Source organism: Podarcis tiliguerta (assembly GCF_965153285.1).
Source record: "Podarcis tiliguerta genome assembly, chromosome: 12".
Classification (NCBI taxonomy): Eukaryota; Metazoa; Chordata; class Lepidosauria; order Squamata; family Lacertidae; genus Podarcis; species Podarcis tiliguerta.
Genome location: NC_139545.1, coordinates 28,669,091 through 28,692,262, shown reverse-complemented (window position 1 = coordinate 28,692,262; position 23,172 = coordinate 28,669,091). Strand labels below are relative to the sequence as shown.

Here is a 23,172-nt window from a genome sequence, read left to right as displayed (position 1 = left end):
AAAATATCCCACCAGGAGTGACTGCTCTTCCCTGTAGTCCTAATCACATTGCCTTTCCTAAGCAGCAAAAGTTAATAGGCATGTTGGCAATGCAGAAGTATATTTGCAATGGCACAAGAAAAATATTATCAAGTGGATGTAATTTTAAGAGGTTTTCAAAGCATAATTGGCTGTGTGTTTCTTGTATCTTACTGGCAGCTGATTAGAATTGTAACAGAGGGATAGGGGAACCTGTGGCCATTCGTATGCTCCCAACTCCCATCAGCTCCAGCCAAAATGGTCCATGCCACTGGGAGACTTACTATACTTCTGTATTGCTTGATCTGGAGTATGAAAGGAGAATGAGAACTAACCATGTCTTGTTGAAACGAGAGGCAGTACCTCTATCAGCCTTCTGCAAAGTCATCTAAAAGAATCCTGGGTCTATAAAAAAGCTAAAGTTGGGAGGAGAGAATCTTTATGAGCGTATTCTCTTTCTGAGCCTGAGAGCTGTTCAGGGATAAACAACACAGAGCTTCTTGTCGGTTGCTAGATAATTCCATAGAAAGTCTTTTGTATTAAAGTACCAGTTGAAGTTGTTTCCCAATTTAAATCAAATTTCACCTTTTCTCAAAGTCCTATTCAGTACCTTCATTTCCATATTTGCAATTTGTCATCCAGCTCAAGAACCAAGCCCAATTTAAGAGCCTTCCAAGCAAGTGGCAAATACAGCTCTATTCAGAGGCATCAATAGTAGTACAGCTGAATCAGTGTACTCTAAAATATTCTGTTTTGAACAGCTATCGATCTTAAGAGGAGCCTCTGCAATATGATCAACATCTGTGCTGTGATTCTGTCTTCTGGATAAAACTGCAGAGCATGATTTATAGAATACCACTAAATAATTCTTGCATCAAGCTAATAAAAAGGATTGGGGAGAGACCAGAAGTGCAAGTAGGTAATTTTTCACGGGAATAGACTAATTATTGTATTTGGTATTTCTTGCTGAAGGAGTAATATATTACTGGCAATACCTTTTTCTTCTTTCTGTCACCATTATTTTCACTGTACATAATATGGTAGTTAGTAATGGATGCCTATTATTCACTTACCTAAAAAAAGCTAAATTCTGACAATTTCAAGTCAAGAAAAGATATCTGAATTTAAAGGGGGGAAATGCATGTACAGTTAGGGGTGCCAGCCATATTCCAGTCCAGAAATAAGTTGCTAATTTATGCAGATTTTACTCTTGTTTCACATGGAAAACATTGCATATTTGCACCTGGATAGCTCTGTCAGTTAGAGCGTGGTGCTGATAATGCCCAGGTCGCAGGTTTGTGTGGGACAGCTGCATATTCCTGCATTGCAGGGGGTTGGACTAGATGATCCTCAGGGTCCCTTCTAACTCTAGAATTCTATGAATCCCCCAGGCTTAAACATTTTAAAATGCAGCATTTCTGCCTACAAGGCTTATATATGCAGCTGAGACCTTCCTGTTGCCACAGCTACAAGAGAATATAATTGTTGTGGTGAGATTATGACATACGTAAGCTTTTCCTGAGGGGGCCTTAATTTCATTGGAGTTTGGATCAGCTCAGAAGTGGCTCAGGTGTCATATTCCATTACCTACCATCAGGGACTAGAATTCCAGTCCATGGTGGTTTGAGCCTCCTACCCAAAACACTCACCAATGAGAGCTGGGATGAAGGCACAGGTGTGTTTAAAACAACCCAAGTCAAGCACAGGGCACCAGTCCAAGTCCAGAACATAATCCCAAGGCAAGGACAAGCAACCATCCAAGGTCAATGCCAAAAAGAATCTAAATAGAGGAACTAGGTTCAGATTCAAGAAGTCGGGGACCTATATTATGGCCTCCTATACCACATCCTAGTCACAGCTGCTGGTGCTAAATTTGTTTCAGGTATTATTGCTTGTTCTCATGGCGAACCCCAAGTCTCACTGAGACCTCCACAGGTGGTGAGGAGCATTGTCTGAGACTTCTGACTTAAACAAGAGCAGAAACTGCTGGTGTTTGCTTATACATCCCCTGTCTGGAATAATCAGGGGAGCCAACTTGGGCCCCAAATTATGGGTCCCCAGCGGTGCGTGCAATGTAAGGTGACATCATGATGTCACCTTACGTCACATGTGACACAGCAGCGCCTGGGAACCCCGTAAGTTGCATCGGAGGCCCCACGGTGCGGGTGCCAAGCAACTTCAACAATTTTTTTTGTGGGTGCCCAGGTCCCCAGTGTCTGGAATAGAAATCAATGCAGTGAATATGATAAGTATTCACTGCTTTTGTTGCTTTCAGTTCGCAAATGATATATGATTGATTGCACGCACATGCACCCTTTGTGTTGTGTTTCCTTTCCACTGAAATAACTTATGCAATGAATTATGTAAATTATATAATTCCACGACATTGAGACAAATTATGTAAAATTTGATGGAAGATGAACTGCAGCAGAATAGAAACGGTCCTGCATGAGACAAATGAAGAGCAAAATGGAAAACAATGCCTTCTTACATCCCTACTGTTGAGTTGCATACTACCTCATCACTCTTCATCCTGGATCTTTTGGTGTTGGCATTCTTGAGAGCTGAGAGGTGGCTCTGTCTCCTCCTCCAACAGCCACAATGCTTCTTCAATGGGTATCACCCAGGAAGATCCCACAAAAGAATCGTCAGCACTGGTTCCAGGGGATCCTGTTTGCTCTCCAGGGTCCTTGGTCTGTAGGCTATCAGGTTTTCCTGTGAAGACTCAGTGTCTGGTAGTGGGGTCAAGGCTAGGCATGAGTGACACCAAGAGATGAGCTTGTAACTTCGCAATGATTAGTCTTTTTCAAATGTTGTTGCCATCACTAGTCATATGTCACGTTCCATGAACTAGTTCCACCATTTATCTGTTCAGAAAGAAAATATTTCTGTCTTAACTCATCTTGGTTATCTGCCACAGGAACAATTTCAGATGTGTTAGACCAAACATATGCTAGTCATTCAAAATATTGGGATAGATAGAAAAAACTCATTGGAGGAGCAGGCTGAGAAAAAAAAGTTAATGACACATAGGGGTGTCGGGAAATTCAACTGTAAACAGAAGCAGAAAATGCCGTGGTTTATGTGTTCATCTATGGTCAGGAACAAAAATTGGTCAAATGAATACAAATCAGTATTTGCTCACAATGTTTCATCCAAAAGAGATCTACAAACACTATCTAATTAATGATGTTTTTCAGATTGTTTTGACGTTTCATTTACATTGCAGCAACTGCTTTCTGCAGGGTTGATCAGATGTTCTTGTGTGTACACTGATCTATGCAGTATGGTAAAAGAAAGGTGACTTTTTATTCATTGATAGTGATGTGTTCCTCAACATAGATGGATTATTCATTCATTCATTCATTTTAGTATTATCTTAGCTTTATATAAGAGAGTTGGAGCCTTTCTTTAGTCATCTTTTTCTGCATTACAAAAGGCACTTGAAAGCACCAAGTGTTGAAGCTGTGATCCTTCGAACAAGATTCTCTAAATCAAAAGGGACTGGTTTCACTGCAGTTTGAGCTTGCGAAGAAAGGCCTCAAGGGGTAAGCTGCTAAGTTTGCAACCATGGCTTCCCCTTAGTCCAAACATTGGTGCCACCACAACTCAACTTTGTGCCACCACATCCCCTACCACAGGGTAAGAAACCTGTGACCTTCCATCAGTCTGTTGGACTGCAAGTCTCATCATCCCTTATCACTGACCACGTTGGCTGGGGCTGATGTGAGCTGAATGAAATTCAATGACATGTGGAAGGCCACAGGTTCCCCAACTCTGCTCTACCACATCACAGTGCATGTCACAGCCGGTTGGGGGGGGGGTCAAAATGTCTGAACTGGGAAGGAAAACCATAGTTGTATGCTTTGTAAAGGTAAAGGTAAAGGTACCCCTGCCCGTACGGGCCAGTCTTGACAGACTCTAGGGTTGTGCGCCCATCTCACTTAAGAGGCCGGGGGCCAGCGCTGTCCGGAGACACTTCCGGGTCACGTGGCCAGCGTGACAAAGCCACATCTGGCGAGCCAGCGCAGCACACAGAAACGCCGTTTACCTTCCCTCTGGTAAGCGGTCCCTATTTATCTACTTGCACCCGGGGGTGCTTTCGAACTGCTAGGTTGGCAGGCGCTGGGACAGAGCAACGGGAGCGCACCCCGTAGCGGGGATTCGAACCACCGACCTTTTGATCGGCAAGCCCTAGGCGCTGAGGCTTTTACCCACAGCACCACCCGCGTCCCTATATGTACGGTATATTTAATTGCAAATCAAGGGTAGCTAAACATGAACTGGATTGGTTACTCAACCCCTTGACCCTGTCTTCTCAATCCTGCTCCATACATTGACGTTTCCTCTCAGGCTTTTTCCAGCTTGCCCCAGTGCTCTTTATTCCCACTGTCTTTTTTGTTTTCCTCAGAGTCTTTATGCCTTTACCGTGACTAACTAGATTTTCCCCCAGCTCCTGCTTTCTATCAAAGACATCTCAAATACTTATTTAGTCAGTGCTCGTCTGCCTTTATGCATTACGAGGACTGAATGAGAAGTAGTTTTTCATTCCTAATGGCTGCATAAAGGCTATACTAGCCTACTTTCCCCCAGCTTCTTTACTTGAACATTTCTATCATAATACTGAGAGTACTGAGAGTTTAGGGGTTGTTGTTGTTTTACCAAAGAGTATTTGAGATGCTCTCCTTGGAACCACTACCAATCTATTTTCTGATATTCTGGAAGACACACTAGAATTAGTATGGCCTCAATAGTACATCTGCTCAAATGACTGTTAAGCTAAACTTAAATGCATGCTGGTGTACTTATCTGAATCTGTGGGAGCTTCACTCATCTCTATTCCTGCTACTGTTGTGTTGCTTGAAAATAAACTGTGGCCTGGCTTAGCATTATATCTGATCCTGTGTCCTTGGTTTGTTTCTCTCAAACAAGCCATGAGTGGTAAGCCAAGAGTGGTCATGGTTTGGAGAGGAACAAAGCACAATCTTGGATTTTGATGTAACCCTAAGCCAGATCTAGGCTTGCTTCCTGGCAGTAGTGGAATGGTGGAGAGAAAAGCATTTGTGATTTCAATGGCTTGCACCAGCACACGACACACTCACATTGAAACCACTGCTTAGTTTAAACCATAGTTTAGGGCTTATCCGCACTTCCTTTTGCTCCAGTGTTTGCACCAAGTGCTTTATTTAAGGGGCAAAAAGCAAAGAAACTAAAAGCTCAGATACACAGCTTTTAAGTGTGGATCTGTGCCTGGAAAGAGCTGGGCAAAATGTACCGGTAGGTATGAATAAGCCCTAAGTTTTAGCAGTTCGAAAGCACTTCAAAGTGCAAGTAGATAAATAGGTACCGCTCCGGCGGGAAGGTAAACGGTGTTTCTGTGCGCTGCTCTGGTTCACCAGAAGCAGCTTAGTCATGCTGGCCACATGACCTGGAAGCTGTACGCCGGCTCCCTCGACCAATAAAGCAAGATGAGCGCCGCAACCCCAGAGTCGGTCACGACTGGACCTAATGGTCAGGAGTCCCTTTACCCTTTACCTTTACCTTAACTATGGTTTAAAGTGACATGTGAACCAGGCCTATAAGTTAATGAAGTGTGGCCTACAATTTCAGATAATAAATAAATAAAACAAATAGCCATAGAGGAAGTTGAATAAAAAAATAAAGAAAAAAGCTCCTGTTAACTGTCTGCTCCCAAATCTCGCTTTACATGTGTATCACTGTAGTCTACAAACATGTTGGTTTGGCATCTGTTCAGAAGTTGTGGGTGAATAAATATGTGATTCATGTTAGGGACGTGGGGAGGTGGTGTTTGTACTCTACCAACAGACGGGTGTAGTAACAGTTTCACATGCAAACTGCCTTCCCCTTATTGCATATGGATGCAGAACAAATTGTGTGTGGGGAGGAATCCTCATTTTAAGAACAAAAGCTCTATGGAATAGAATAAGAGTGTTTATTGCTAACCCAAGGAAATATTTACAAGCTTTGCTTTATTTCATTCAAATGTGGGGAAATTCATATCTCTATAAATATCCGTGTTAAAAAGCACTGTATGGATCTTCCTTGTATTTCTGCTGTTTCTCCCCTTACTGAACATAACGCAAATCAAAGAGGCACGGTGACCAGAGTTCCATATTGATGCTTGCATTGTGCCCCTCATTCATGCACACATGCCCAGCCAGTTTTTTTAAAAAAACACAAAACAAAAACATGTTTGGCATTCCAGAACTATAACTAGATCTAAGTCAAAAAAAATTTTTTTTTTTTTTTTGGCAATGACAGAAAACACCCCCTTTATATCAAATTTTTAGTGATTCCTTCAAAGGAACTTAAAGTATTTGCCTATTCAGAACGAGGGCAATGCTTCCTGCATTGGCTTTGTTTTTACTCGGTGATGTAGCATTATGACTTCATCCCGTTCACAATATGTTTGCCGACTGGCTGGAATGATCCATGGGACTAATGCAGAAAGGCCTGCCCTCGCTCAGGAGTGGCTTCATTTGCACTCAGCGAGGTCATGTGGTCAAAGCTAAGTGCCTGTCTCTGACTACAAGATTCAACATTTGTAAATCAACTCACTTCTCACAGGCTGAAGTCCTGCTTCTTCTCTGCTGAGGGCAGGGAGTGAATGTCAGTGCATGAGAGAAATGAAGATGCAACAGGCATGGGAGGAGGAAGTAGAGTCCTCTCTTCCCCAATATGTCCCTTTGTTGCCCAGTCAGTGGCAGATGCAATTGTAATTGTGAGAAGTGTCCCTCTACATTTGTGGTGAGGGAGGCATAGGCCAGCCTAGTCTGGCCCCTTTCCCCTTTCCTCATCCTGCTCATTAGAACTTCCATTTTCAGACCTTTGTTGCTTCTTATGAGGCAGCAAATAGACATGGCCCTGTTATATGAATGCACAGCACATCCCTGCCTCTCACCGGGATTAAATTAAGGATTTCTGGATGCACCAACAGATGGAGCAGATGACCTTTGGAATTGCTACACCTGATGCTCCATTGGGAAAGAGCAGGATTGCATCCATATATCTAGGCTTGTATGCAATTACTCATTCCTATATGCCATCAAAACTAAACTTAGGTTTATGTGCCCAGGTGCTCAACTGGAGCCAAAGTACTTTTGCCAGATTATGCAGTCATACCATCTGTAACACACGACTACTGAATAAAAGATCTTAAGACATCCAAATAGTCTGAAAAGAGCTGCTTAAATTGATCTAAGGCATAAAAGAAGAATCTCTTTTTATAGGGATCCAAACAATGCTACTGTTTCATCAACCACTCTTTGATCCAACCTATATTTGTCAAAAATATTCAAGATAACTCAAAACAGTTATTAAGAAGCCCCAGCTTCCTTGATTCTGATGTGACTCAGATATGTAATAGACTTATTTCTGTATATCTTCTGCAATGGTTGTTCTGCTTGCTAGTACTTGCAAACTGAAAGTGCTTGCATGAAGTATACAAAAGTAATTCAATTCAATGTGCATTTTAATTCAGACCTTGAAACTAAGATTCATTCTATGCAGTGGTCTCTGTATTAAATGCAGTGCTATGAAAAACACCCAAAAGTTGTCTCAGATTCAAAAATAAAAATAAAAATGAATGTGTATGTGGTAACACCCTTCTGCTTGATCACTACTTGAGATGCATTTGTCTCTGTGCTGGGACACAAAATAATTAAAATAAATTAATTTATAGATATTGCTGCAACATCACACACACCAGTGACTACATAATATGAGGTTTAGTTCGCAATTAACCAGATTCCTCATTAGACCATTAGCATAAAAGCCTATTTACAAACAAAATTAGATTTAAAAATAAATAAATTAAAAGACGTATGGTAGACAAAGGCCTGCAAGTAAAAGCCGCTTCACACAACCAACCTGATTCAGTCAGTATGGCAGTTGAATGGCTCTGTGCTGAGCTGAGTTTGTTGCGAAGCAACTGCTTGATAGCTTCACCCCATGTGGGCAACATATTGAGGGCTACAGGTTCCCTTCCCATCTCTGTTCTTGACCACCTGCGCACAGGCTCTTTCTCCAATAAAGCCACCCCTAGCACCCTTCGCCGAAAGTAGAATTGTGAATGGATGTTGCAGAGAGGGTTTCTCTCGAAGGCAGCATGTTTAAAAACATCCCATGACATCAAGCTGGTTCGATAGCTGCATAGACTTCACCGCAACACACGGTGCAACATCCCAAAATAATACAAAGTAGTAGGAAGATTCTTTATACCAGTCAGGCTATGGAGAAGACACATAGCTCAGTGGTAGAGCAGCTTCTAGGCATGCAGAAGACCCCCAGATTTGATCCCCCAGTACATCCAGTTAGGTCAGGGAATATCCTTTCTCTGAAGCACTAGAAAGCTGCTGCAGATCCGCACGGGCAGCACTAAGATAGATGGACCAATGACTTGGTATAAGGAAGCTCTCTATGTTCCTGTTTGTCCATCTAGTCCTTTAGTGCCCATCCAGACCAGCGACTCTCCAGGGACTCTTAGGCAGAGGTTGTTCTCATCTCCAGCTACCTGGTCCTACCTGGTCCTACCTGGTCTTCCAGCTATCTGTGGAGCCCTCCTTCCTTCCCTCGATGCCCTAAGCACATGCTTATTTTGCTTACTGGTTAATCCAGCCCTGCCAACTCCACTTATTCCCCAAACACCGAGTCATCCTTTCTGCACAATTCCTTGCCATGCATGTATTCTCACCCATCACCCCACTTACTTCCTAGGATAAATTAATTTTGTTAATTTTGCATGTTAAGTACAAAGAGGCATTTTACAGCACCTACTTTGAGCCTTAATATATTTACAATGCAAAAGAAAGACATGAAAATGTAATAGATTTTTGCAATGTTTATAAAGCAGTGTGTCATGATTTGGTGATTTATTGCTTTTAAGCAGAAGAGTATTGTCATACAGATTTGAATTTGTATTTAACTAAGGTTTTTATTACAACCTGAGATTAAGAGAAAGTTTTTTTAAAAAGTATTAACAAATCCGTAGCTAAACTAAATTATAGGATCTGATTCCTACTGCCAATAATACAAGACAGAGCTTTTCAGTGCATGAATAAAAAGCAGGGTTTGCAATGGGTGTTTTATCAGTACCACCAAATCAGGCACTTTTAACATGATAGATGATTAAACATGTTAGAGGGTTTGATAGCATTGAAATCTCCACTGAAAGGATCATCGTCTGAGAAAATATGCTGGAAGCTTCCTAATATAAATTGGAAACTAAATGTGTTCTTCAGAGGAAAAGAGAAAAGAGCCTTGGGAACAAAAGGGACCACAAAGAATTTGAAATGTGCTTATCAATCTATACAATATATGATTTGAATTTTAGAGTATGCAGTTTGGGATTGGTGGGTTCAAAAAAGTCTCATATATGTGCCTATCTTTCTCTTAAACACACACACACACACACACACAAACAAACACACACACACTTAAATCTTACCAGATTTCCTTTTTGAATGCCCAGTTAGGCATTCACCATATTGGCTAAAGGGTTATATGGTGTTAAGGGAGGAGTAACACCTCTGGAAGGGGACATGTTGTGTTCCTTCTGGGGTAGTGTGTCTACCTTTGGTCCCTACTCTGCACTCAGTTCCTAGAAGCTGTCAGCATCCGACAGCAGCCACACCCCAGGAAACAGCTTCAACTGGTCAGCTAAACCAAGTGGGGCTGAAACCCTCAGTGAGTTAGGGACGTCCCCAGTATGCAAAGACAGGCTCTGGTGAATTGAGCAGATGAGAAAAATAGTAGGTCCAACAGTTCAGGAGGCAGTTATTGCAGACGCTGTAGAGGGAAATGAGGGGCAAATGGGGCTCACCAACCTGGGAGGTTAGCTCAACTAGGAGGAGGAAAACTCTGATCCTAAACCTCTGCTGCCTTCTCATTCATGAGAAAGGCTTTGGGATTAAATTCATACCTGCTGCCTTGTGGGACAACTTCAGAAGAAGAAAAGGCTAAGGAGTAAACCCTACACAAATCCTAAGATGGTTGGATGCCTCCTTCCAGCAACCCCTGCAGCCAAGCTGGTGCCAAATGCATTGCTCTGCTTTCCTTTGGACCACATCAGTGTGGTTGGGGGGGGGGTCTTGCTGTCCAAGACCCCCATACACACTGCCCGGGTTAACGCCCCAAAGAAGTCATTTTGCTGCTGCTAATGCAGGAAAAGCAACATGGGAGGCAGCAATTATGAGTTACTGGTCTCTGCAGCCATAACAGGCATTGTGATTCTCCAGCGGTTTGACTTCACCCTCAGAGGCACACTCCATTGTCTCTTGCAACAGAAGGATGCCAATAATAATCTTAGCTAAACAAAGAAGCCATGCAGAGTAACCCCAGCTCGTACCCTCATCACCCTGCACAAATTCAAGGCCGTCTGCACTGGGGAAGCCTCCTCAAGATGCCAAGATTACTGCATGATGTAGAACTCTAGAATCAGGGAACTGTGGATATGGATGAAACACAATTCTTTTGCCTGCTCTCTCCAAATTTGTTTATCCAAGACAGCAAAAAGATGGATGTGCAGGTTGTCACATTGCTTCACAGCTCCCATTCCCTGCCAATTATTATTATTATTATTATTATTATTATTATTATTATTATTATTATTATTATTATAAAAATTCTCCATCTTCTAGGAGTCTCTTTTGACAGAGGGGAGGGGTCTGTAATGAGTAGAGGGAGGCATAGGAGGAAGACAAAGTGGAGAAATTCCTTGCATGGCTCTTTGAAACCTGCTAACTGTGTGCGCAAGTGCAGTTTGTTACCTGCCAGCTTAAATAAATGCCTAAAGATATCATTAGTTTAATGTCTGGCAGCACAACCATATTCACAAATGAGAGGTGACAGAGCCTCTGGGTTAAGAATTACTGCAAGGGTGTTTTAAGGAGCAATATATAATATGAAAGAGCAAAGTCAAGGGACAAAATCAAGATAAAGTTGCCTTAAGACCCACTAAAATGTTTCCCACCCTGTTGAAAGCTGGTGACTTTGGAGGAGGTCAGGTTCCAGGAAATCACATTCTTCTCACCTTATTTGCAGCAGTTCCCACCTGTGAGCATAGTCCAAGCTGTAATGTGATTTACCAGTATGCTCTCAACTTGCTAAAAACAGTTTCCCCAATTCTCCCTAATTCTGGTCTACCCAAAAGACACCACCTGCTGCTGCCCCTGGTCTCTGGGCTGCTCCTTCTGCCCCAAAGAGAGGTGCCTCCTTGCACTGCCCCACAGGGGTCTGGGAAGAGGCTGCCCCCAGCCTTAGTGGCCCAACAGAGACTGGCCAAAGGTGAATGTGAAGCCAGCACCTTACTCACCTTGGGAGGCAGCAGTGGCAGCAGCAGCAGTGGCTCTCAGCTCTCAGACAGGTCTTCTACAAAGCAAGCACAATAAAGGCCAGCACAGCGCCGGCTGGCCCAGACTCCCACTGTGCGGCCTAGAACCCACGTACCTATGGGAACGCCTCTCCTGGTATGCCTCACGGAGGACCTTAAGGTCCACAAATGACAACACTTTGGAGGTCCCAGGTCGCAAGTTTGGTCTCAACTAGGGCCAGGGCCTTTTCAGTACTGGCCCTGACTTGGTGGAATGCTCTGTCACAAGAGACTAGGGCCCTGCGGGACTTGACATCTTTCCACAGGGCCTGCAAGACAGAGCTGTTCCACCTGGCCTTTGACTCAGTCTGACCCTTATGTTTTCCTCCCCTTATGGTCTTGATTTATCGGCTACTTTAAAATGAGGCTGCATTTTAAATTGCATTTTAACCTGTATTTTAAATTGGTCCCCCCCCCTAATGTTTTTACAGTGATTTTATTGGTGTTAGTGAGGCATCTGATCAAGGCCTGTATTTTAAAATGAGCTTAAAAATATATTTGCAAATGTTTGTATGTTTCATGCCAGGCAAAATCCAGCTGGCTAAGTACTCTGGCAGCTGTTTTTCTTCCTGCTCTCCTGGACAAGGCCCCCCTTGATTTATAGCAGTAGCAGGAGACACGTTTCTCAAAGTTGTAAAAGGGAATTACAGGCTGGGAGCAAAGGTTATACTGACCCTACATATTACAGAATACAATCAAGCTGCAAAAACACTAATTAAGAGTTGGTAAATAGTAAGATTTATTGTTTAACAGAAAATAATACCATGTGCCTCCCATCAGATTCTAGCCACATTTTCCTAAGGTTAAAGGGCAAAGAGCTAATGGGAAAATCAGCTGGCTGGGAAAGGGGGGTGTAAAATGAAGAGGTTTCTCTTCTAAAAGGCTACCTATGTTATGTATGAGACTTGTTGGGAAAGGATTTAGAAAGTAAGAAATGTTAGATTCTTATGTTAGATTCTTATTTCATTGATGGTGTGTGAGAATATGAACCCAAGATCTCTGTTGAAGATAGAATTTAATACCATGAGCCATCTGTTTTAGCCATTTGTTTTGAAGGGGCAACAAGGGCAAAAGGTGATCTGGTAATTAAGGTGCCTTGTCGAGGCAAATGTAAGAAATATGGCTACTTGTCTGCCATTTATGAATAGAAGGAAATATAGCTCTTTGTCTCCCATAAAAGGTAATAGGAAAAGGGTGTATCTTTTATGATAGGTTCTAGCAAACAGCCAATAGGAATTTCAACCAGGCTGATTGGACAGAGGCAGCCAAAGGAGGAGCAAGGGGGCTGGGCTGAGGAAATATAAGTGCTGGCCATCAGGGCTAGAGTGTGCAGAGCTTTGGTAACCATATACCACTGTGCCTATCATTTATTTGTCTGACAAATAAATTATTATTTTAATTTCTATATTGCTGTGTTGAATATTTCATTCCAGCTAAGCGTTAACCACAAGCAGTGTGCTACATTAGCTGCCCTGAGCCCGGCCCCGGCCAGGGAGGGCGGGGTATTAATAATAATAATAATAATAATAATAATAATTCCCAACAGCAGGGGCTGGTGGATTGGCTGGTAGGGCTGCCTCACGCACTTGCTTGCTTACTCTGAAGTTGCCTCAGCTCCTGGCAACCAGCACCCCTGACCAGACCTAGAGGACCATTGGCCTGGGGAGCTTGTAGCCAGGGTTGCTTCAACAAACAGCTGCATAAGCCTTTGGGAGGCAGAGACGTGAGAGGGCATCGGAGGAGGGAGGGAAGAAAAGAGGGACAGAGGTCAGTGTTGCCTGTGGCACCCCTGACCATCATTCAAGGCACCCCAGGGTGCCACGGCATACTGGTTGAAAACCACTGATTTAAAGTACTATGATAGCACTTTAAACAGGCATGGCTTCCCCCAGAGAATTCTGGGAACTGTTAAGGGTGCTGAAAGTTGTTACAAGGTGCCTATTCCCCTCACAGAGCTACAATTCCCAGAGTTTGCTGGGGAAAGGGATTGTTCCTTAAACCACTCTGGTAATTGTAGGTGTGTGAGCAGCATTTGGAGTTCAGGATTTTGGCTGAAATGAGACTTGAGGTAAAGAGTTCAGTGCATGTGCAGAACCAGGCTTCTCTTGAAAACCCCTTTATACCAACAGGCCTACGCAACTGTTTAAATTTCCTTGATTAGTCAGTCATCTTAATGATGATTTTTGTATTGCCTTTGTGGCATTTTATCTGTTATTGTACTTGTGGTACACTTCCTTGATATTTCATATGAATTGATGGTATTCAGTTTTTAACTATATATATATGAATAAACAAGCAAACACATCTCATTCGTCATTCCAAGTGAAAAAAGACCTTTGTGGGAAATAATGTGCCATTCGTTTTGCTTTTGAGCTTGACAAGTTGGCATTTGGCAGAGTGAAGCAATCTGATTCAGAAGGCAGCATGAGGGAGAGACAGATGAAAGCAGGCGCCAGTGTGTCTGAATGAGGCATCAAGATTCTTGAAAGTGTTGGCTCTGGTAGGGATCTGCTTCAGTCAGCAAAATGTCTTTGGTCTTAGGATGTGGGCAGATTTGCATTTGGACAAGATAAGTAGTGATTTCAGGAGCCTCCCCATCACTAGCTGAAAGTTCAGCTTCAGTACAATCGACCTATGGTAGTTACAGTGCATATGATTTTAAAATGGCTATGACAGCAGTAACTGGAAGAGCTGCAGGAGAAAGGGGGGAATACATTAGCCAGAATTGCATTCAAGATTGGTGGGACAAATCTGTCAATTTCAGTTTATCTCAGTTTCTCATTTTCCCAGCATTAAATCCAGTTTTCCACATTTCCATCTTCATTTTAAAAAATGCTCATGAATATTTGTAATAATTTTAATGTGAATTTCTCCTAATATAAACATCTTTGTATGTGATTTTGCCAACCATACACATTTTTGTAAATCAATTTCCCTAAATGCACTTTTGTCTGTTATTTTTCAGGAATATACGCACTCTTACACACACCTAGCGCGTGGCTTTCTGTGCACATTATTTGGTTAAAGAACTGCATTGCAAAATTCAGAGAAGTGTGACTGTCGAGGGATGGCTGTGTTTCAGTAGGCATATTGTTTTTAGAAAGTGAGAATTAGGTAGGCAGTTAAATGTGGACTGAATTGAATTTCTGCCCCATCCCTATAATGCATGAAGGATATAGCCTACGTATGAGGAGGGCTAGAAAAACCCTCTGGTCCCCTTGTGTTGGCTCTACATCCTATGAGTACCAATCAGGATATAGCAAGGAAATTCATTATACCGTATTGGCCCAAATATGAGCTGCACCTTTAAAATTCAAGGGGGTGGGAGAGACAATACCCAAATATAAGATCCTCCCTTCAAATTGGCAGTAACCATGTGGCCCAAGAAAAAAATTGCAGCCCTAGAGGACCTACACGGTACAGCAGGGGGGAGGTTTGCGGAGGGCAGCGGTGGACTGCATGGGCACCCGCAACCTGCTGCCAGCTGCCCCCCCATGCTGGGTGGGCACCCCCCACTCCCTAACAGTGGGGGGGGGGGGCTGGCTGGGCAGGCAGCGCGGATCGTGGCAGCAGCCCCCACGGGCACTTACCATTCCACTGCCTGCCGCTCCCGGCACTGGGCACCCCACCAATGACATCAGAGGCCCACAGCATGAAGTGTCGGCACCGGCTGCCACCGCCAGGTACCTGCCACCCCCGCTTGCTAGGGCTCCAGCAAGAGTTAAAGGCTTGGGAGCAGCGGGCGGGCTGCGTACCATTGCCCCGCCCTCCCAGGCTGCACTCTGGGGGGGCTCACCACACCGCTTTGCCAGCAGCCTCTCCCCCTTCATTCTGACAGCTCAGGGGCGGTTTGGGAGCAGCAGGTGGGACGGCCCTCGTGCTGGCAATCTGGGCTGTTTCAGCAGCGATATTATAAGGTTGCGAATATAAGCCACACTTTAACTTTTCACAGTTGGAATTTGGAAAAAAAAGGTGTGGCTTATATTCAGGCCAATAAGGCCAATGTCTTCTAATGGTCACAGTGACCTCCTTGGCTGGGATGAATAGGGAGCCAAACAATTGGCTGATTAAAAGTATGTGTTCATATCCTTTCAACTTTCTCAAGTTCCCACTCACTGGTCACTCATTTACCGTACCTTGTTTTTACCTACCTCCTCTGACAACTTCTGAGGTGAGTATTGCACCAGTGATTGTAACCCAGACTGGTTTAAATTCCTTCCTTCTTTAGATAATCAGGCAATACAAAAGGTTATCTATCATTCCTGGTTTAGTTTTATAGATGTCATTCTGAGTATCAAACATCTTGTGCCATTATTCTTACTAATCATACTAATATTTAATCATGAGTTTCTACAAAAAAAAATAAAAAATGTTCAAACCAACTTACAACTCCATAAAATACAGTTGAGATATTTTACATCACAGCTGCCACAACTCTTACGTTGCACAAATGGTATTTTGTGGATATGAATCCATTTACTAAATCACTTATTGCAGCTTTTGTGGGTATGAATCCATTTACTAGACTATGCCTGGACAATACAGCAGGCAATGAATTTTCAAAAGAGCAGAAATGGCATGGCATGTGCGAAGAGGAAACCTATTAGGGAATAATGTTTTCCTATTAATCTGCGGTAAAGAGATTTGACCTCAGAATAACTCCCTGTCAAACAAGGAAATGCTACTGTTTACGCTGTGGAGATGTTAACAGATTTTGCACAGATACTTCTTTGAAAAAACTAGAAAGTCAAACTTTTCCAGCTCAGAATATCTAGGATAATTATGAGCTGAATTCAAGCCTCTTAGAAGTTTGGGCTCAGACCTTCACGTTCACATCCTTTCCTTCTGACACTTATCTAGCAGTGCTGTCAGCAGTGATACAGGTGGAAACTCTGGTCTTCATAAGGCCACGCAGGCAGCATTGTAGGTATGAGAACACCGGGGAACAAAATTTTTGTTGCATTGACACCTGCAGTTGTTCTAACCTAATTTCAACATGCTGATTTCATATCTGAAGTTGGTTTTGTTCTGTAAGCTCTGGGGTCTTTTTCCTGCAATTCCTGTTTTTCACTTTTCACCATAATCTTTGTTTTTCACAATGCAAGAATTAAAATATTTTATTAAACACATAGCCAAAGTAGTACAATATGAGTATAAATGTAAGTGACTTATATAGCATTGAACATGACATGTATAGCATTGAAAATGACATGTATATCTATGTACAGTTGGAGGTATGCAAAAAAATGTATTCCCTTGGGATACACAGTATTCTGGGGAACAATTTTTTCCCCCATTTTCTTTTGCATGAGATTTTTCAACTGTTCTTATATGTTCTTTCAATGCTGATTTCAAATCTGAAATCAATTTTTCGTGTACATGCTATAGTTATCTTTCAATTTCCGACTTTTGCCGATATGCCATATTTACACTGGGGATAAGTGGACACTGACACATTGATCTACCCTAACCACATGGTAATTATTGCTTTGTAAACTTAATTTTTCTTTATTTTTACAGTTTTGTAACCTAAATTTTTGTATTTTTCAGATCGGACCATGGCTTCTTCAAGTAGACAAAAATGTGTAAACCAGCCTAATGCCTTTTGTTATGCTATTTTTCTCTGGTCAATACGAAGGGTATCGGCAAGAAAAACCGACATTCTGTCGCCTATCCCACTATTCCTTCAGCAATTAGACCTATCCCGTACTCTGAAGAACTCCCAATTCCAGTTTTTAAGGGGTTTGTCTCTTCTGAAGATGAAGGAAGTGAACATGGTGAGGAGCACAACTGGATCATCTGGATCTCAAAATAGTCAACTTATTGCTTGGACAACATAAAGGCTTTACCATGTACCTGAATAACAATTGTAGATACCACTGGGAAACAAAAATAGCAGTCACTTGTGTGATCCTTGGGTTCTCGCCAAACCATGGGAACCCCAAAAGGCATACTCTTCCGTTTTCCTTTTTTCCAGTCTCTAAGCATTTCCTCACAATTGTGACAAACAATATGCGGAGCCCATTTCTTGTCTTGGTCGCCCAGGAGAATTTCAAAATAGCTTTTATAGGCACGCCTCACAAACACTGTTACTTTGCGTCTTTGATGAGGAAGTGTGTAGCAGCCACATACATACATACATACATACATACATACATACATAACAAAAGGCATTTCTGTAAGATGGTGTGGCGTTTGCCCTCCTAGGTGTGTGACATCATACTGGGGTCATAAGGAAAGGGTTAACTAATTGTAAAATGACTAACCAATGGGAACCCAAGGGGAGGAGTTAGAGTTAGAGTTAGGGTGGTTAAGAAGTCAGACTGAAGTTAGAGAAGAGACAGAGAGGATAAGTCTGTGGGTTGGGCTAGTCTGATGTGAGAGAGTGAGAGAATCTGTTAAGAGGAGTCAGTCAAACAGTTGATATAATCAGTCAGAAGGTATTAGGAAGGTATAGACCGGTAAAGAAACTAAAGTTAAGAAACTGACAGGAATATTATCTGAGAAACCATAAACTTGTTAATGTTTATAAAATAAACTTGTTTATTTGGTTCAATTTTAACAACTGTCTGGACTCGGTGTCTTACCAGAGAGTAATGGGTTGGTGGCAGCAGGGAAGTGAGCACAGTGGTAGCACAGGGATCAATAGACCGTTAAACATCCGGGGACCCTGTGTGATCGCCACAGATGGCAGCAACCTTTTGGCAAAGCAGAGCTGCTTCTCATATTAAAGTCATTGAACAAGCCTATGCAAGCATAGATGCTCCATCTATGCACTCGAATCCTAAAGCCCACAAGGGATTGTCTCATAAGGGTACTGGCCCATAGAATACGTTTACTATGTCTGGCATATGCAGCACAAAATGGATTTGGGCGTTAGCAGCTGTGTCTAATGGCTCATCTATCTATTTATCAATTCCTTAGGAAGCAAAAATGTTATGCCACCTAGGATGTTGTTAACTGTTTATTTTATGTTCACTTATAGACAGGGGCATGAAAGGAAGTAAGCAATCAAGAATTGCTTGCAAATCAAGAGGCCACTTAGCTACAGAAATAGACACTGAAGTAACAACATATGGTTACGGTGAAGGGGAAACTTGTTAATTATGCCAATCAGGATTATATTCAGAATTCTAAAGTTAAACAACTTTCAAACAACCATCTGTTGCCCATCCTTGTCACTGCCCATTTCTCCTCTCCTGCTACAATGCTGCTTCTGCTACCTGCATCCATGCCATGGTCTACTGCAATGGCAAGATCACTGGAAGATCACACCAACTTGGAAGAGCCTAATTGTGTGTGCATGTTCCTATTTCATTCAAGAACATAAAAAATGGCTTATCCAGTCTAGCATTCTGTTCTCACAGTGGCCAGCCAGATGGCCACTGGAAGCCCACAAGCAGCACAAAAGCACTACTCTACCCTGCTGTCTCCAACAACTGGTATTCAGAAACAGACAGACTTCAACCTTGAAGGCAGAATATAGCTATCATGGCTTGTGCCCATTGATAGCCTTATCCTTCAAGAATTTTTCTAATTCTCTTCTAAAACCATCCTAGCTGGTATCTTCACTGTCTCCTGTGAAAGCAAATTCCATATTTTAACAATGCTGTATGAAGAAGTGCTTTGCTTTGTCTGTTCTGAAGCATCCAATATTTGGTCTATGTTCAAAGGAGGAGGAAAACCTTTCTGTCTCCTTTCCCCATGCCATACATAATTTTACATAAACTTATCCCATCTTGTCCCCTGCTTGCCTTTCTTCCAAACTAAAAAGCCCCAAATACTGCAACCTATCATCAAAGGGGGATTGCTCCACCCCCTTGATCATTTGGGTTTCCCTTTTCCAAACTTTTCAAACTCTACAATATCGCCATCACTGTATAGCCCTCTTTTAAAAGCTCATTTAAGCCTTTAGAAAGTGCAGACATTTGCTATGAATGCTACGGAAGGAATAACTTGTGAGATATTGTGTGCATTCATCAGGTTCACTTTCTCTTTAAGCAGCTTGGAGTTTTAGGGGCATCTGGGGAGTTCCATGGTGGAGCTGGGTGAAGAGAGAGAGATACAAAATGCCAACTAGTCCCTGGTTCATAGTTCTTATTTGCTTGTTTTCATTTTATGGCAACTAATTAACATGCAGCAGGCCAGGTCTAATCGCCTCTGTAGTGTTGCTTAAATCTGATGTTTAAATGTGCTTGCTGGGGGTGGGGGTGGGGATACCTTTCCTAATGTCATCTTAACTTCCTTAATGATTCAGGGCATTTAAACATAAATTTAGCTTATTGCAGTCATACAGTGGAACATGAAAGCCAGAAGGAATTTGAAAGAAACAACTGCATAATTTCTTAACAGAAACTGATTTAGTGAGTGTGTTTTCCTGTTCCTTTGAACATTCGTGATCCTGAGTACGGACCTTATTGTTTGCCATTTCTAATTTCCAACCCCCAAATATGATCTCATTACAATTCTCCTCCTGGGATTTGGCCTCTTTCATACTACTAGAAGGTGGTGGGCACAAAATTTCTTGGAGAATGAAGGTATTGACCGTGACATCACTAGATAGGAAACACTCAGGACCAGCTTCACCATTAGGCAGACTGAGACAGCTGCCTCAGGCAGACAAATTTGGGTGTTGTGAAAGGGCAGCACATAGTGAATTATTTAATTTACACTTGTTGTGATTTTTACTCCCTGGATAAAAGCGTCTGTGGGATTTTCTGTCTCAAGAACACAACAACCTGGCCAACTTTGGATATCATGCATTTTGTCTTGGGACTGTCATTTTCTGTTCTGCATCAGACAGAAAAATGTCCTGTGGAGGCCCTGGAAATGCTGGTTTGAAAAGGGGAAGGACTGCAGCTTAGTGGTAGAGCCTCCACTTTCCATGCAGAAGCTCTGAGGTTCAATCCCCAGATAGGGCTGGGAGAAAAACCTGTCTCAGGTCTCTCCTTCTCTCAGACTTCAGTCTCTGCAGCTCGGGAGATCTCGATGGGTTACTAGACCCAGAGACCGCCTCAGCCTCTCCTGACCCAACTGGTAGTGGAGCAGCTCTAAGTGATTGCCCAGCAGAGAACAACGAGGTAATCCCCACATCTGGAGCCAGGGCAGGCTCAGGCCCCTGACTTGGCCCAGCTGGTGCTTGTTGCAGGGGAACCTGTGCAGACTGGGACTCTTCAGAATCAGGCCCCAGACTCGGTTCAGATGCCGCCTGAGGCAAAGGATCTGGTGCGGACTGAGACTCCTCTGGCTCCGAGTCTGATCCAAAGTCCCAGGCCATCACAGGAGGGGAGAGTGCTGTTGTGCTCAAACCCTGCTTGTCAATTTCGTAAAGGCATTTGAGTGGCCACCATGAAAACAGGCTGTGGAACTCGATGATCAAGCAGGCACATCTTATGTTCTTACTTATGAATAAATATTTATAGCATTGCTTTGACAATTACAGCATAAGGGTTAGCTTTTATGTTTCAAAAAAACTGATTAAATTATTTGTTTTTGTTTCCTTGATAGAAAGAATCCCTACCAGAGAAGAATGGCAAACTGTTGGACAATGCCAAATTGGCAAAACTATCCGGAAAGCTCAGGAACCAAGAGCACCATAACTTTAATAAAGAATGGGAAAAACTTACAATTTACTTGATAGAGCATTGTAAGCAGATGAACACATTAGCAGGATTGCAATAACACTTGTAACGTAGAAATTACTATGGACAAAATGATGAGACATAAAACTTGGATGATGAAATAATATGCAGTTGAAAAGGTTTATAATAGGACCCATGGAGGGGAAGGTGGGAAGTCTAGAGATTCGGAGAAATCTCTATATATGGCTATGTATTTGGTAATGGTATAATCTTACACTTGGAAAATCAAATAAAAATTATTTCAGAAAATTATTTGTTTTTGTTTCAATAATTCTATTCAGGTAAGTTGCTTTTTTCAGTATTCTTGTGTAGAGAAAAGAAGTAATTAAAATATGCTTTGTATTCTGAGGCATAACAGAAGATCTTGAATCAATTTAAAAGCTAAAGGGGGGGTAGAACCTTAAAAGAACGACTGGTGATGAAAAGCGAGTGTTGTATCTAAGGACGGCAATCAATAAAAGTGTCACAGAAGGGAAATACAGGTGCCACTTGGAATTACAGTGAAACTTTATTGAAAGACAGTATGTGCTTTGAGGGACAAAGGCAAAACAGTATCTGATTAATGTAATTCATTGTCAGCAGCCATCTTCAAAGTACTAATAAGAGAGAGACCTTTGTAAACAGCATGTTGACTGATACTTTTTTGTCTTCCTGAACTTGAGGAGAATAATTTTTGGGGCTCCATCATCAGATGGAAGTCTTTTTTATGCATATACAAGAATGTGGATGTAAGTGGGTAAGTCCAGGGAGGAGATGTGGGCATACCAGCCCCATGTTGAGTGTCCTGATCTCCCTCCTCCTCCCCCCTCAACTTTCCAGTATTGTACACATTTGTCTAAATGTGCTTAGAAGCCAGTGCTGTTTTTTTAGAAAAAGAGGTGCTGGAGCTCACCTTGTTCTCTTATAATAGCAATGGCACCTACCTGAGAGGAGCCAGAACCAAGTTTTGGCTGGGACGGGGGAAGCCCTGCTAGATCTAGTGTTATCAGGGATTCCAATTGCAAGGAGACTTCTAAGCATGTTCAGGCAAATGTTCTTAGAAGGCCCCTTCAACAGTAGGTGGAAACCAGAGCCAAATGAAAAGGCAGAGCCACCACAACTGATTATATATATAAAAAAGGCAAGCAGCTGAGATCAGGGGAAAGTGAGGCTGGTGAGGCAATGCCCCATTCACTTTAATGGACTAGTCTCCAATGGCTACTTTGGATAGTTCTTTTGCTGGTGGTATCTAGAGATAAGCTCCCAAATTGAGAAATGGGGGTGGGGCGAGGAGCAGATACTGGGCAGAGGTAGCCCTGGGTCCTTTGACTCTAGAGTCTCTTCATTCCTCTAAGACAGTGATGGCCAAACTTGGCCCTCCAGCTGTTTTGGGACTACAATTCCCATCATCCCTAGCTAACAGGACCAGTGGTCAGGGATGTTGGGAATTGTAGTCCCAAAACAGCTGGAGGGCCGAGTTTGGCCATCACTGCTCTAAGAGATCCCAGGACTGGGCTCCTTGACTATGACAGTGACAGCTTGGAGCTACTGTGGTTAATTATCTCCAGCCAGTGCCACTGGTTTCAGTAGGGGAGAAATTTTACAAAAGGGAGAATCATAATATAGCCAACTTTTTCTTCCTGGTGTAGTTGTTACTCTGGATATAACAATGATTTTTTTAAAAAAAACAACAACAAGGTGCATACCTGTTCAGAGTCATTAGGTGTATAAATTCCACCTGGCCCCACAGATGGGCACAGTCTTCTAAGCAAGTTTGATCTCAGACAAAGCAATTCAGCATGATGGAGAATTCATGACTCACTTCCCTTGACACTGAAGACCAAAACCATAAATTTCTACCTTTTACTCTCTTTCTCTCTCTCTAAATGGTAAAATGCATTCCTTCGCCTGTCCTATTGGCTGTAAATTACCCTGAAACTGCTTCCCCTTGTGTTTGCTTGATCTGACTGCAAGATGCTAAATTTATGTGCTCAGCAGTCAAAAGTCACCAAACTGGGCATTACATTAGCTGCCATCCCTTTGCTCTCCTCGCTAGGGTACAAAGAGGGCACTCTGTAGATGGCCTGTTGGCATTAAGAGAATGAACAAAGCCTATTTTAATGATGAAAGCAACAAAAGTGGTTT

The 23,172-nt window shown here is 42.5% G+C and overlaps 1 protein-coding gene and 1 long non-coding RNA gene across 3 annotated transcripts in view; one reads left to right on the top strand and one right to left on the bottom strand.

Moving 5' to 3' along the window:
• Window positions 1-23,172, bottom strand: part of DGKB (diacylglycerol kinase beta) — a 323,351-nt gene that overhangs the window by 246,922 nt on the left and 53,257 nt on the right. The window contains exons 4-5 of the mRNA XM_083405386.1: window positions 2,536-2,885; window positions 1,088-1,136 (exon numbers count right to left, since the gene is read on the bottom strand). The gene's annotated coding sequence lies outside the window, so the exon portion shown is untranslated. The remainder of the gene's footprint in view (window positions 1-1,087; window positions 1,137-2,535; window positions 2,886-23,172) is intronic.
• LOC310660656 lies at window positions 1,178-21,236 on the top strand. 2 transcript variants are annotated; one of them, XR_014503580.1, is made up of 3 exons: window positions 1,178-1,693; window positions 1,901-1,956; window positions 20,915-21,236. It is a non-coding gene; the product is annotated as an uncharacterized lncRNA (long non-coding RNA). The 2 variants fall into 2 exon arrangements; XR_014503581.1 differs by lacking the exon at window positions 20,915-21,236 and adding an exon at window positions 16,958-17,533.